General features: G+C 41.9%; 2 protein-coding genes across 2 annotated transcripts in view; both read left to right on the top strand.

Annotated features, from left to right (window-relative positions):
• Positions 1 to 14,004, top strand: part of LOC134855606 (snRNA-activating protein complex subunit 3-like) — a 495,355-nt gene that overhangs the window by 233,690 nt on the left and 247,661 nt on the right. The window lies entirely within an intron of this gene.
• LOC134855458 (uncharacterized) overlaps positions 11,566 to 14,004 on the top strand; it is a 163,905-nt gene continuing 161,466 nt past the window's right edge. The window contains exon 1 of the mRNA XM_063871989.1: positions 11,566 to 11,598. The gene's annotated coding sequence lies outside the window, so the exon portion shown is untranslated. The remainder of the gene's footprint in view (positions 11,599 to 14,004) is intronic.

Raw genomic sequence — 14,004 nt, 5'->3', positions numbered from 1 at the left:
GATCAAAGCCTTTTGCCTTGAGCGTATCTCTCACAATCTTCGACTTGAGCATCACCTTTATCGGAATCCCTCTGTTTTTCTGCAAGATTGTCTTTTCTGGGGTTTCTTCTGGTAACTCGGGATGATCTTCAATCGGTTTGCCTGATTTGTCCAACCATCTCGTGAGTGGAAGACTGTCGTACGTTTCCTTGTCCATGAAGGAGAAGCCATCTTTTATTTCAGGTCTATCCGCCTCCCTTTGTTCTTGTATCTCGTAGAATTCCGTCTTCTTACTCAAGCTGTCGGCGTTCTGATGTTTGCCTCGTGTTCTGTGCTCAATTATCAAGTTGTACCCATCCAGGCGAACTATCCACCTCCCAATGTAACTTTGGTCCATTGGGTACGTCTTCAGCCAGCTTAGTGCCCGGTTGTCGACTCGCAATTTGAAAGGCTCACTGCCTAGGTATGCCCTATATTTCTCGACAAAGGTAACCACCGCGAACATCTCTGCTTTCGGTGCTCCGTACTTCATTTCCGTGTCACTTAGGACTTTGCTCCCGTACGCTATTGGTCTCAAGACTGTTCTCCCATTCCACTCTTGCTCCTGATGGAGAATTCCAGAAATCGAAACTACCGACGCATCCGTGTCCAGCACGTAAATCCCTTTCTCAGTCGGCATACCTAGTACTGGTGCCTCACATAGCTCTTTCTTTATTCTCTGGACTGACTCTTCTGCTGCGTTGTTCAATGTGAACTTCTTGCCCTTGTGTCTCATTAATTGTTGCATCGGGTATACCTTGTCCGCATAGCCCTTGATGAATTCTCTATAGTAGTTAGCGAAACACAGGAAGCTCATCAACTGGTGTTCCGTCTTCGGCGATTTCCAGGTCAGGACTGCTTCCACGGCGTCCGGATCTGGTCTGATGCCGTGCTTGTCTACCATCCTGCCCAAGTATTTTATCGAGTCCTTGAGTATCTCGCACTTTGATGGTTTACACTTTAGCCCCGACCTTTACATGCATGCAAACACCTCGTCAAGTCTCTCAATGTGGTCTTCCAGTGTGGGCGTCGCTATCACCACGTCATCCACGTAGCACATTACCAGATTGCCATACTTCTTCGTCACCCATATTAGTGCGTGTGCCATCATTCGTTGAATAGTTGCGGTGGCATTGCAAAGACCAAACGGCATCCGTTTCCATTGAAATAGGCCCAGCTCGCAGGCGAACCCTGTCTTGTCCCTGTCCTGCTTCCTCAGCGGTACCTGCCAGAAAGCCGAACCTAAATCAAGAGTTGTGAAGAACTTTGCATCACCTAACTCCGAGAGATTCTCATCAATTCTAGGTATGGGATAGGCATCCTTCACCGTGACGGAGTTCAGATATCGAAAGTCACAGCAAAACCTCAATTGGTCGCCTTTCTTTTTGGCCATCACTACTCCACACGCCCACGGTGATTTGGATGGTTCTATTATGTCATACTCTAGTAACGTTTCGATTTCTTTTCTACACGCATCCGATTTGTGTGGGGTCATGCGCCTCGCCCCCTCCCTGTGCGGTAGCGCATTCTCCTCAAGTTCTATTTCATGCTCAACGAAATTACAACACCCGATATCCGCTTTATGCCTCGAAAAAACTTCTTCGTTCCGCTCTAGTACGTCCTTGATGAGCTGTTTGTCTGTCAGTCTGCCCCTCAAGTGTTCAATCTCCGGCAGAACCGGTTTATCAATTTGCATTTCATCTAGTGTGGGCCGCTCTGGAAAGTTCGAACAGCTCGACAGCCCATCGTCCGTCTCTGACTTAAGTGATTTAACAAAACCTGATGAACCTTTTATTTTTTGTAATCGTCTCAAGATACAAATTTTGTCCCTATGATTGGGACAATCAACAACTTCATTTTGTTTTGAGCTCTCAGTCATTTCATATCGGGTTTTAACCGATAAAGCATATCCCAGTTTCCTCCCTCTCTGTATCGTGATCGGTATATCAAGAGTATTCAACAAGACACTCACGCAGAGGCCGCTCTTCGTAATCGAGAAGGATCTTCCTAAAACAGCAGCACTTTGACTTTTTGGGTTTGGGACTACGCATACCTGCTTATTGTCACTTAGTTCATTGTCATTTTTCATTCGTAAGCTTACAATCGCCGCCTCGTTCGCCTTTAGCCTCACCCTTCTACTCAAGAATACCGGTGCTTTGGTTTCATTTGCCATTATTAAATTTACCGGTTTGATTGCGTACCTCCTATCCGGGTTCCGTATCCTGAACATTGCGTTGTTTAGATCAATCGCTACATCAAAGTTTCTTATGAAGTCTCTACCTAAAATAAATTGGTCAGACTCATCTAGGTTTTCTACCACAAGAAAGCTCATCCACACGTTACGTTCCCCCAGATTGAGGGCTATTATCGGCGTTCTGCCCAACACCCGCAGGGCCCCTTTGTTTGCAGCTGACAACCGTATTCTCGAATCTATCAAATCATCTTTGTTGAAGCCCATTCGTTCCCAAGTTTCGATTTTTATGACACTCACGACTGCTCCCGTATCAAGTAACCCACGTAACTGAGTCTTTTTGCCACTTATGTCTAGCACGTGCCCTGTCACACCTGCCTCTGTCCCGATGTGCATCGTATCTTCTTCAAGCATGGCGCAGTGTCCAATCGATCTCACTTTCAACTCTTCTTTTCCCACGTGGATTTGTCCAATTAGGTTTTCATCACATGTTATCATTGTTTTGGTTTAGATGTTGATTGTACCTATGTTTAGCATCACTTCATGTGGACCATAAGCTTCTGTATACCAGTTATCATTACGTACCGATTTGCTACCCCCTCTCGTGAGTAGTGCTCTCATTGCTCTAGAAGTCGTTTGTGCGCTTATACAACTCAAGTAATCTGCGTACACATCAATGTGCATTATTGTCTGGTCACATGGTTCGCTCAAGTTTCTCGTTACTTCGTGGCCGCCCACAGTGATTATTGACATTATTCTTGCCCCAATCTTTGTTATGCCAAATGGCTTTCCTGTAACCATTTTTACAGTGTTGCAGTTTCCATTTTTTGTCGACCTCTCAGCAACTTCTGGTGTTGTTTGTGAGCAACTTAATGCTTCGTTCATTTTCTGTCTTTGGATTTCTTGCTTCAGCCGTTGTTCTATTTCTTTCGCTGCCAGGTCTTGTTTCACTTTGTTGATGGCCTCCGCTGCCGCCTTCTCATAATCTATTTCTAGGGCGTTCTTCGCCGTGGCCTCTACTGCACTATTACATTGTGTTACCGCTTTCACTGTTTTCGTTGGTAGCTCTGCACTTGGTCCCTCTAGGTTTTTCGTCTCAAATTCACCATGTCTGTTTCTCTGGTTCTGCACCGCTGCTAGCGCCAACTTGTGTTTTGGATGACTCTGATTCTTGACCGCTTCCCAAAACAACGGACAGTCTATCCTGAAGTGCCCCTCTTGGTTGCAGAAGAAGCATCTTGCACCTATTTTGATGATGAAGCCACTATAGAACTCTGGCTCATATCTTCCTCATCAGGTGCATATCCCAAACTCTTCATGTCCTGTTTGTATGTCCTGCAATCCGCCACATGATGATCAGCTGACCCGCAGTTAGCACATGACCTGCGCTTGTCCATGTCATCTCTGGGCTTGTACCATGACGACCTCTGTGGTTGACTCCCCCCTTGGGTGTTCCTGTTGTCTGAGTACGAGTATTTCATGGGTTTCATCAGCATGTATTCTCTTGACTTCTGCTTCATCTCTTCTGGAGATGGTGCACTGTCTTTCGACAATGTGTAGTACGTTGCTAACATCGTTCTCAAGTCATCACTCTTTACCCCATCAAGAAATTTTGAGGCTATGCTGAAGTTCCTTCTATTGGTAGATTCTTCCGGGTCACTCCTTCTTCTCAAGCCCTCAAGATCATCTAGGAACCTGTCTATCGATTCATCATCCCTTTGTCTCCTTTTTTCAAATCGCATCATCGCTTGATGGCCCTTCATGCCGGAGCCGAATCTATTTAACAATTTTTCAAAGATTTTGTCCGCTGTGTCGCGTTCTTCTTCTTTCTTTGCAACCACGCATTTTAATGCCGTGCCTTCTAAATTGCTGAGTATGGCTGTGCATGCTTGTCTTTCATCATTCAAGTTATCCTGTTCTAGGTGTATTCTCATCACTTCCACCCAAGTGTCAATGCATCCATCGGAGTCGTCTTTGAATTCTTTTGGCTTCTTGAAAGTTTTTCTGGATTTTCCTCCTCCTCTATCGCTCGAGTCAGTGTTCCTCGTGGCGAAAGCCTCTAGAGTTCTATTCATCATCTCCCAATTGCTTGCCCACGTCATGGCATCTGGACTTGCGTTGCTGTTAGCTGTTGAGTCCCCCTGACCACTCGTTGTATTCGATGTTCCATTCTTCATAATTGTTTTAGCAGCTGTTGGTGCTATGCTCACCGCATCTAGGGTTGAAGGAAACGGTGTCGATTGCCGTTTGTTCCTTTGTGGTTCCACAAAATCAACTCTGTTGCCTTGCGTGCGATCAGCTGCCGGCCTTTCTTGTGATGTGGAATTTCTCAAGATTGCATCCAATTTCGCCTGTATTGCACATGAACTTTCGGCCTGATTCCTGCTCATTGTGTCCATTCTTGTTTCCAGGCTCCCTAACTGGCTGTTGACATCATCATATCGGTTTTTCAATTGTTGCATATCTTTTTTGATGTTCTTGTCTCGTTCTCCATTAGTGGCATCTACCTTGTCTGACATCTGCTGGAGTTTCTCCTCTGTTGCCCTGGCTAGGTTAAAGTAACTATCTAGATACTCGTGCTTGTTGTATCTTAATTCTTTTCTTATTACTTCTCTATCCTCCTCGCTGTGCTTCAATCTCTTTTCGATCTGCTCTAGCTTTGTCATCAAATCACCCAGCTCAAGGGCAGTTGTTTCATGGTCCACTGTTGTCCTGTAGTCGGTCGCTGGTCCCGGTTTTCTCTGACCCTCGTTCTGATCGATCTCTGTCGTTCTCGTGGATACTGTTCCGAATGTTTTGCTTTTCTCGACTTTCGTCTCCTCCACCGCTGCGTCCTTCGATCTCATTCCGACCATCATTGCTAATCTTTCAGTAAAAGACGTTCTCTTTTGAGACTCGTCCGGCACTGTTTCTGGCGTGTTGCCTGTTGTGTCTTCCACGTTGTCTATCTGTGAGAACTCTATGGGTTTCGGGTTAGGTTCTTCTGCATTGGGCATTGAAGTTGACTCTGTCGCCTTCTTTCCTGCTTCATCTACACTTTGATTAGGTGTCTCTAGATCAATCTCGATGGTGGGTTCTACTCGTTCCCCTTCCGTGCCAATGGCCCAAGACCAACGTCACAAGACTAGTGTCCCAAGACCACTGTCCCAAGACCAATGGTCCAAGACCAACGTCCCAAGACCAATGTCCCAAGACCACTGTCCCAAGACCAATGTCCCAAGACGACTGTCCCAAGACCACTGTCCCAAGACCAATGTCCCAAGACCAATGTCCCAAGACTGTTTCGTACCAAGACTGCTCTGGTCCAAGACTGTCCCAAGGCTGCACTGTCCCAAGACTGTCCCAAGACTGTGTTGCCTCAAGACTGTCTCCAGACTGTAATGTCCCGAAACTTCTTCGGTACTGTCCGAAGACTCGTCGCTGAGTGTCTGGATATCGGGTCTCTTCTTCTTCGTTGTAGGGACTACTGAACCACTGTACCTTTTACCACCACTTGAGCTCTAGTAAAAATTTTCCCTTCTAATGGTCGAAACCCAAATACTAATCCAGTGTTTTCAGGTTATTTGAAACTCCAAATTCCCCGCAGGTATCTTGTGATCACCTGTTCCTTAAAATACCAACAACAAATTTTCACCAAAATGTAAAATTTTAAACTGGGAAAAAAAATTCAAAAACAGATGGGTGAATTCTCCTGAAATTCAAGGTTGACTGATGTCAATCTTTCTCCGAAAAATGTCTGGTACCCGATTGCCACGCGTTTTCCTCCCCCCTCCTAGCGATCTTATGGGGTGTCACAAAAACTGTCTATGTCCGTTCCCCCCTACCGATCCGACCAGGATACCTACCTTAACCTGATTCTAATTTTAGATATCCGCTTCCTATAACCAACGCGTGTAAATATCTAATGTAACTAAGTCGACGATGCCGAACAATTAGTTACTCTAATGTTTTTCCCTCTTTGTACAATTTATAACCGCTAACCTCTAACTTAACCAGCCCCCCTTCTAACCTCCCCCCTCTTTAGCCCCCCTCTTAAGCCGAAAAATCCCTTAAGCGCCGGGTGCTAAACCTCTCGAGAGAAAACCGTAGACCTGTTTCCAGGCCTGCTTGTGCAAAAAATGCCTCAAAAAAATGGGACTCCGCTTATCCAATTTTACACTTATCTCCTATAATGTAATGTGGATTCTAACGATACCCGTTGCCCGACTTGAGCACACCCCTGTGCGTCCTCTTGTAGTGATCCTGTGCTGGTTGTCTCTGTTCTGCACTTGACAGCAGCACCACTTTCCCACTTGGCTGGTCACCTCTTCCAGTCAAGTCTCCTAGTGGTCCGTTTCGATCCTTGTGAACCACTTTCCCACTCGGCTGGTCACCCTTTCCAGTCAAGTCTCCTAATGCTCCGGTTCGATCCTTGTGAACCACTTTCCCACTCAACTGGTCACCTCTTCCAGTCAAGTCTCCTAGTGGTCCGGCTAGGTTGCAATCTATCTGATAACCCTTAACAACGACCCTCACTCGGGCACCTTACTGAAGTCACTGGTTTAAATTGCTAGACTGATCGAAACGAGTGGTCTTATAAAACAGTATGGGTATACTTTTTAATTAATATAAAGGTTTGATCCAAATGATCCGGTATCAAAGTCACTGTCTTTTCGTTTTATGTTTTTTTTTGTTCCTTTTCTGTACTTTTTTCTTGTTTTTGTTTCCCTAGTTACCCCCCTTACTCGGTTAGCTAGGCCTCGTTCGGAGAGCGTACCAGGAAGTTTTCTCAAGGTTTCTTAAAAAGCTATCACGGTACAACCGGAAGGTTTATACGTTCCCGCTGAACCGTACCACCGGTACTCTAGAATGGGCATGCAGCCCGGAGCTGTGTCAAGTGGGTTCGACTCCGTAGTCATGATGTCGTAAAAACACCCAGGAGCGCCATAAAAACACTATGTAACAGTCGCTTACTTCAATCACATATGAGGCTTAAGAAAGTTAGGCCCTATAACCATTGGCTCAAGAGTCAGGGACACTATCTCTTGTGTTTTTCTACCTCAAGAACGGTCGGAGCCAATTCGGTTCGCTTGCGACATGAGACTAGAACCCGTTACAGCTTAAAGGCTACTACAAAAATATCCCCCCACTCTAGAAAATAAGAACGTCCCCATACTTAGGTCTCAAAATACCCAAAATACGCGAACGCCGTTAGAAACAGGGTCGGAACAATCCGTTAAGTTACTTTTTATCGGACAGTGGAACTTTGATCCATTTCAGATGACAGGCTCCATTCGAAATTTTGAAAATTAAAACTCCACTCCAAAGTTACGTATTTTCATGTCTCTAAAGGTCAAACTTCCAGATATAACCGACTGGCATAGACACATGTTTTCCTAGATCCTTTATCACACTCGAGCTTTCCACTGCTGTTTCACAAAGAATGAATTGCTGATTACCTCTAAATTCGACTTTAAAACATTTGTCCAGTGCCAGACTCATCTTGTTTTTGTCTACCCAGTTTTCAACGATATTTAGGTCCTACTGGATGTCCTTTGTGTCTACATTCACTGCTAGTAATTTTAGGTCGTCTGCAAAGATAAATGGGTCACTAAATTTCAATACTTCAGGAAGATCATTTATGAAGATACAGAAGAATAATGGACCAATCAACGATCCTTGTGGTACGCCACTTGTAATTTTTAAAGTTTCTGATGAGAAATTGTCAGCACGAACAAATTCTTTCCTGTTGCTGAGATAGTCTGCCATTATTTCAATGAAACAGCCTCCAACTCCAATGTTGCTCATTTTCTTTAACAGTTCATAATGTGGGACTTTGTCGAAAGCCTTAGAGAAGTCGGTATAGAATGCGATCACAAGGTTTTCAGCGTTCTTGTCAATTGCTTCGTAGATTTCTTTCAAGAAAGAGAACATGTTTGTAACAACTGAACGGTTTTTAACAAAACCGTGCTGACTTCTTGTGAGAAATTTGATGAAATGGTCATACAACGCTGGATACATGCATTGTTCCAGGAGTTTTTTCATGATATTTAGGAGTGACACCGGCCGGTAGTTTTCCATTAGTCGTTTGTCACCTTTCTTGTAAATAGGCGACACAACCGCAACTTTCCATTTATCTGGTATTTTCCTTACCCTCTTGATGTTTTTAAAAACGCAATGCAAAATTGTGGTCATTTCTCTGGCCGTTTGCTGGAAGAAAATTGGTGGGAATCCATCTGAGCCCCGCGATTTTGTTATGTCCAGCTCTGTTATAATTTGGTTTAAACATATTTTTGAGATACTGAAGTGACTCAATATCGTGTTTTCGCACTTCATGTCACTGAGGTTGAAGCTTGATTTGGGCGAAAAGACAGAGTGAAAATATTCATTCAAAAAGTTCACTTTTTCTTTGGCTTTGGAAACAGCTATTTCGTCCTTGATCATAGTCTTTGGGAGAGTTTCTGATTTTTTCAGACTCTTAAAGTGTTTGAAAATTAAATGTGTGTTACGAGTGGACATCAAATTTTCCTGATAGTTTACTCTATCTTCCTCTACTGCTTTTTCCACCATTTCATCTAGAGATAGAATGAGATTTCTGCGGTAGCTTGTAGGTTTCAATTTGTATACTCTAGTTTGTGTTCGCAGTTTGTTCATGAGGTTTGAGGTACTTGGCGTAACCCATGGCGGAAGTGATTGGCGACGTCTCGTTCTTCTAGGCACATGTTGGTTTACCAAATTTTCAAAATAGTCGTTAAGTTCCTCGCACATTCTATTGATGTTTGTGTGACATACTGGTGAGAAAGGCTCACTTAGTATTGATTTCTTGATTTTGTTATATTCCACGCTACCGAAGCTTCGAAAGTTTTCAATAGCGACTTTTACCTCATGGTGAGGACATTCAATTAGAATGCTGATTGCTTTGTGGTCGGAGCAATTGTAAATTTTTAAGAAATTTTCTTTAGGAGTCGCATGAAAGTGACAATTTTTGAATAATGTCATGTCTGGGGTGTTTTTGCCAAAAAATGGAAAATCAATTACTTGCTCGAACTGATGTTGCTTGATTAGTTCAATTATTGAGTTTTCTTCATTTTCCGTGCTACTATAGTCAATCCAGTTTGCATTTGGAAAACTTACATCTCCGCAAATAATTGTTGCAGTTGATTGATTTGATTTCTCGATTTCATTTAATTTTTGTGCGAAATCGCCTAGACAGTAGCAATATTTGCTGCTCGAAGGTGGATTGTAAAAGCAGCAGACATTAATTCGCTTATCGTTTATTTGGATGCTGCAAGTTAAACAACATTCAGGTTGCTTATTTGGCAATAATTTAGAAAAAAATGTTTGTTTCACTGCCATTAGTACTCCACCATGCAAATTTTGATCTTTGGCTATTTGTCGTTCTGATCTATAAATACTGTATTCATTTAGCTTTAATTCAGATGGTGCAATGTTTTCATTTAACCAAGTCTCGCAGAGACATATAATGTCATAGTTTGATGTTGCTATAGCATTTGCAAACTTCATTCGTCGTTCGAGGTTTATGAGACTTCTTACATTCATTTGCAGGATGTTGAGAAAGCCTAGTCAAGCATCATCTGCTTGTTCTGCTTCTATCATCTCTTTTTTCCCCATCATTGAACAGCTCGAAATTCCTTATTTTGATTTTCTCCTTTGGAACTCATTCGTCTAGAAGTTCTCTTCGTCTTTTCAAGCATAGGTTTTCCTTCCTCGCGTCTTCTTTCGTTAATGCTGGCAGAAGGTAAATTTCCTCATCACGCAGCTCATCACTTTTTTCGAAGCTCTTTGCCAGCACCAAACGTGCTTCATGTTCCGTTGACAGAGTTATTAATAAGATTCTCGACTTGATGCGCTCTTTGCTGAATTTCCCTAGCCTTTTTATTTCTTCAATTTGTGGTTTAACTCCTAACTTTTTTAGTACCTCATGTACTTTTTCGGTTGTGGGGACAAAATTTTCGCCTTTTGATTTCTCGGGATCTTCTCTGATCACCTGTATACGGAAGCTTTTATTGATATTATGATGTATTTCTTGTTTTACTTCTTTTCCAGCTCCTGGTTGAGCTTTCATATCTTTAACAGGTTTCACACTGAGTACATCTGCATAGCTTTTTTCCAGTTTTTCGCATGTGGTTTTTGTAGCGTTTTCGACTTTTTCATCAACCAATGCCGTCAGCCTTTTTTCCATATTTTCAAGACGTGCTTGTATTCCCTCACTCTCTTTTTCAATTTTTTCGTTCATTTGCATCATGGTCCTTCACTTTATGAAGTTATCTCTTTCGTTATTAGTTACACAGGTGTCGCATAAAAGCATTGCGTTTAAACCCAAGTCTTTTATGCCATTGATGGCGGTGTTAGTAAGACCAGTGCAGGTGCTCTCAAGATGCATTTGAGCATTGCAAGATACACAACTGAAACATCGCTCCCTGGCATTTATGGGTTTTTTGCACGTTTTGCATTTTTTAGTCATATTGGTGGATACAGAGAGAAGGTGAAAATGGGTTAGCCCAGTCCCGTCACGAATTGAAATTTAAATTTGATCCAAGCCTGGACAATTAAGCCCAGTCCCGTCACGAATTGAAATTTAAATTTGATCCAAGCCTGGACAATTAAGCCCAGTCCCGTCACGAATTGAAATTTAACTCACAATTTATTTCTGTTCTCGTTTCCTTCGTGATTCTCGTTGTTTTTTGACGGTTTCTTTTTCTTCTTTAAGATATTACTCAAGTTGCTATTGTTGTTTCGTATTATAGCTAAAGTTTTGATTTCAAGTGCGGTTTCCTGATGCAGCTCTCTGTATCCTTCAAGTAGATCTTTGTCCTGTTGTTTCGAATTCGAAATTATGTCTGTTAAAACTTGAACAACTGGTATCGGAAGTTACTTTAGATCTTCAAGAATATAGAGTGCACCGTCTCTCTGACAATAGACAAGGCCTTCAATTCGAGGATGCGAATTCATTAGGGGTTTGATTTCTGATACTAGTTGATTGGCAGTAAGGGGAGTCCTTGCATTGAATGGATGTTTTGAAATCGAATTGTTTATTACGTCGTGCCAGATAATTACAGACTCGTTTCTATTAATTTCGTCTCTCAAGATGTTTCGTACGATTTTATTCGATTTCGATTTGGGATGAAAACTTGGCAACTGAATGTAAAAATTGTGTTCATTGTTGGAGAAATAAATTTTGCTGAAACTGACTGGTCGCCATAAATATCTTCTGATGAAGACGAGCAGGTTTTTGTTGATGGGATAGAACTAAATTTCGAACAAACAGTCACCGAGAAAGAAAAATCTCAATTAGACGTAATAACATCTAATGAACATTTCATTGTTGATAAACTTCTTTTAGCCTAATTGTTGTGACAAATTTATTAAATAGAAGAGTAAATGATGCGTTCAGAAAAGGTTTCCGAAGAAGAGTTATTGGTGATGAAATGGAGGAAGACAAGATTCTTCACATGAGTTTTTGCAACGCCCTCTGTGTGATTTAAGAGACAAGTTTGTCAAGTGACTTTCTGTGGGGAGGTAGGAAACTGGAACTAGCTTGAAGAGTCTGGTGGTGCACCGCTGGACCTACTGAGCTCGGGTGAGATTGTTCCTCGTTTTTAATTTTTGTAATTCGATTTTACAACTTAAATTAATTTAATTGTCCTATATGTTTTTTTATTTGCTGGTTTAAAAAAATTCCCACTAACCGCTTATCATGGGTTAGTTCAGTCCCCGAAAGTCCAGTCAAAATCCTTTTTTGACCTTAACGCTTCGTCAAGATGAGGAAATATAACAAAGAGTGTACAAGCAAAGATTGCTTAAAACTTTCAGGACTGATAAATTAGATTAGATGTGATTGTTGTTCTTTTTTATTTATGGGTAATCAGAAGGTCAAAAGTATCATAAAAACCGAAGCTACAGTCATGATTCCTTTCATCACGTATTACAGTCAAAATCCTTGGAATTTTCTAGATATGGAAGTGATAATGATAAAAGAAGATGACAGGTTCTGAAGTCTTTTTCAAATAAAATCGATACATGTTACGTTTCTTCAATAAGAACACGCAACTCGACACGAGAAAAAATAAAATACAAGTGTTACAAAAAAAATTTCGTCATTTTGTCATTTATCAATCCGAGTACGCAAGCGGCGTTCGCAATCTGTATTGCCAGGGAGATTCTCTGTTTTAAAAAGCTGCCTGCTCTGGGTTCCTCAGTGCATATGCTTCGGTTCTTACAAATCTTGCTCAAACCAATTTTTGTGCTGGGTCCGGCCGCGCCCTGAATCTCAAAAGCTAGCGGTTGAAAATGATATCCATCATCAACAAGATCTTTAAACTTGTCATTTTTTCGCTCTTCCGCTTCAGCGGCAACCGTACCAGGGATACAAACAGACCCGGCATTAATCCTACAAAGAGCTAAGGAGTCTACCACCGTTACATCCCACAAGAGCTGCCTACCAACAGCCCATGGAACAAGCGTCAAGCCAACTGGTCGCTTCTGATCGGTCCTGCAGAGGTGTCATTGTTCTAAAACAGACGGAATGTGAATAGAAAATAAACTCTGCTTTATAAGGCCATTCAGGTCTTTTCCGCACACGCATTTAAGCCGTTCGCATATTTTTGAGTCCTATCCAATTCTAAGTTGTTGGTTCGACAGTTTGAACCTCAAATTTTTGCACGGGCTGACGTTCAACCATTGGGAGCCAAATCTATCTTGGAACGTGTTGAATCTTTTTTACTTCCGTTATATGAGAAACTAGGAAAAAAGGGTTATAAGTTGTTCTAGTTGATATCATATCAGTTGTGTAAATATTCTCTTAGCTACTCTATGAAAACCCAATGGTTTCAGTGTCTTTTATGCGTTGATGTAAAATCTGTTAATAAAGCAACAATAGATATTGATTTAGTGCTAAACAAATATGTAAAACAGTCATCTCAAATGTCCGAGTACTCAGGAGAGTACCAAAAGACTCGTGTGTTCCCTTGGCGGAAAGTCTGTCGAACAAAATAAATGACATCGTCTACAGTATAGAAGATGTTGCAAAATGGCTGATTTTTTTAACGTCGTTCTTGTTTTTTTTGGAGCAACCGAAAAGAAGTGGACGCAAACAGACCACAAGCATGAGCTCTTTGATAAATGAAAAAGTTCGAGCAAATGACGTGTCACTTCCAAAACTCATCCCCAAGTTTCAAGCCCGCCTCTGGGTGACCTCGAGTAGAGAATAAAGCTAATAAGTAGTAAGTTCGATGAAGGAAATGAAAAGGGAGGTGTAACCGTCGCCTACTTAAACCACATATGAGGTTAAAGAAAAATAGGCCCTGTAACTATTGGCTCAAGCGTCAGGGACACTATCTCTTGTTTTTTTTCTACCTCAAGCGGTCGGAGCCAATTCGGTTCACTTGCGACGTGAGACTAAAACCTTTGTTACAGCTTAAAGGACACTACCAAAAAACCGCCCACTCTAGAAAAGAAGAACGTCCCCATTCATAGGTCTCAAAAAATAAAAAATCTAAAACAAAAGAACGCCGTTAAAAACAGGGTCAGAACCTTACGTATACTCACTTTCTGTTAGACAGTGGACCTTTGATCCATTTCAGATGAATCAACCTAAAAACTCTCACTAACTCAACATAACAATATAAAACACACTCAAGAAATTTAAATTGGGTACTCACATACCAGCGCAATCTCTAGAATTGAGTAACCAAATAATAAGCAACTCTAGCATAAATGGGGTAATCAATTTTAACTCAAGAAGTTTTGAATAGGTCAGTTTTAACTCGAGAGACAAGTTTCGGTTCTGGACAACT

This window comes from Symsagittifera roscoffensis, chromosome 10 (assembly GCF_963678635.1).
Source record: "Symsagittifera roscoffensis chromosome 10, txSymRosc1.1, whole genome shotgun sequence".
Taxonomy (NCBI): Eukaryota; Metazoa; Xenacoelomorpha; order Acoela; family Convolutidae; genus Symsagittifera; species Symsagittifera roscoffensis.
The sequence above is the reverse complement of the archived record's forward strand: the minus strand, read 5'-3'. Positions and strand labels throughout refer to the sequence as shown.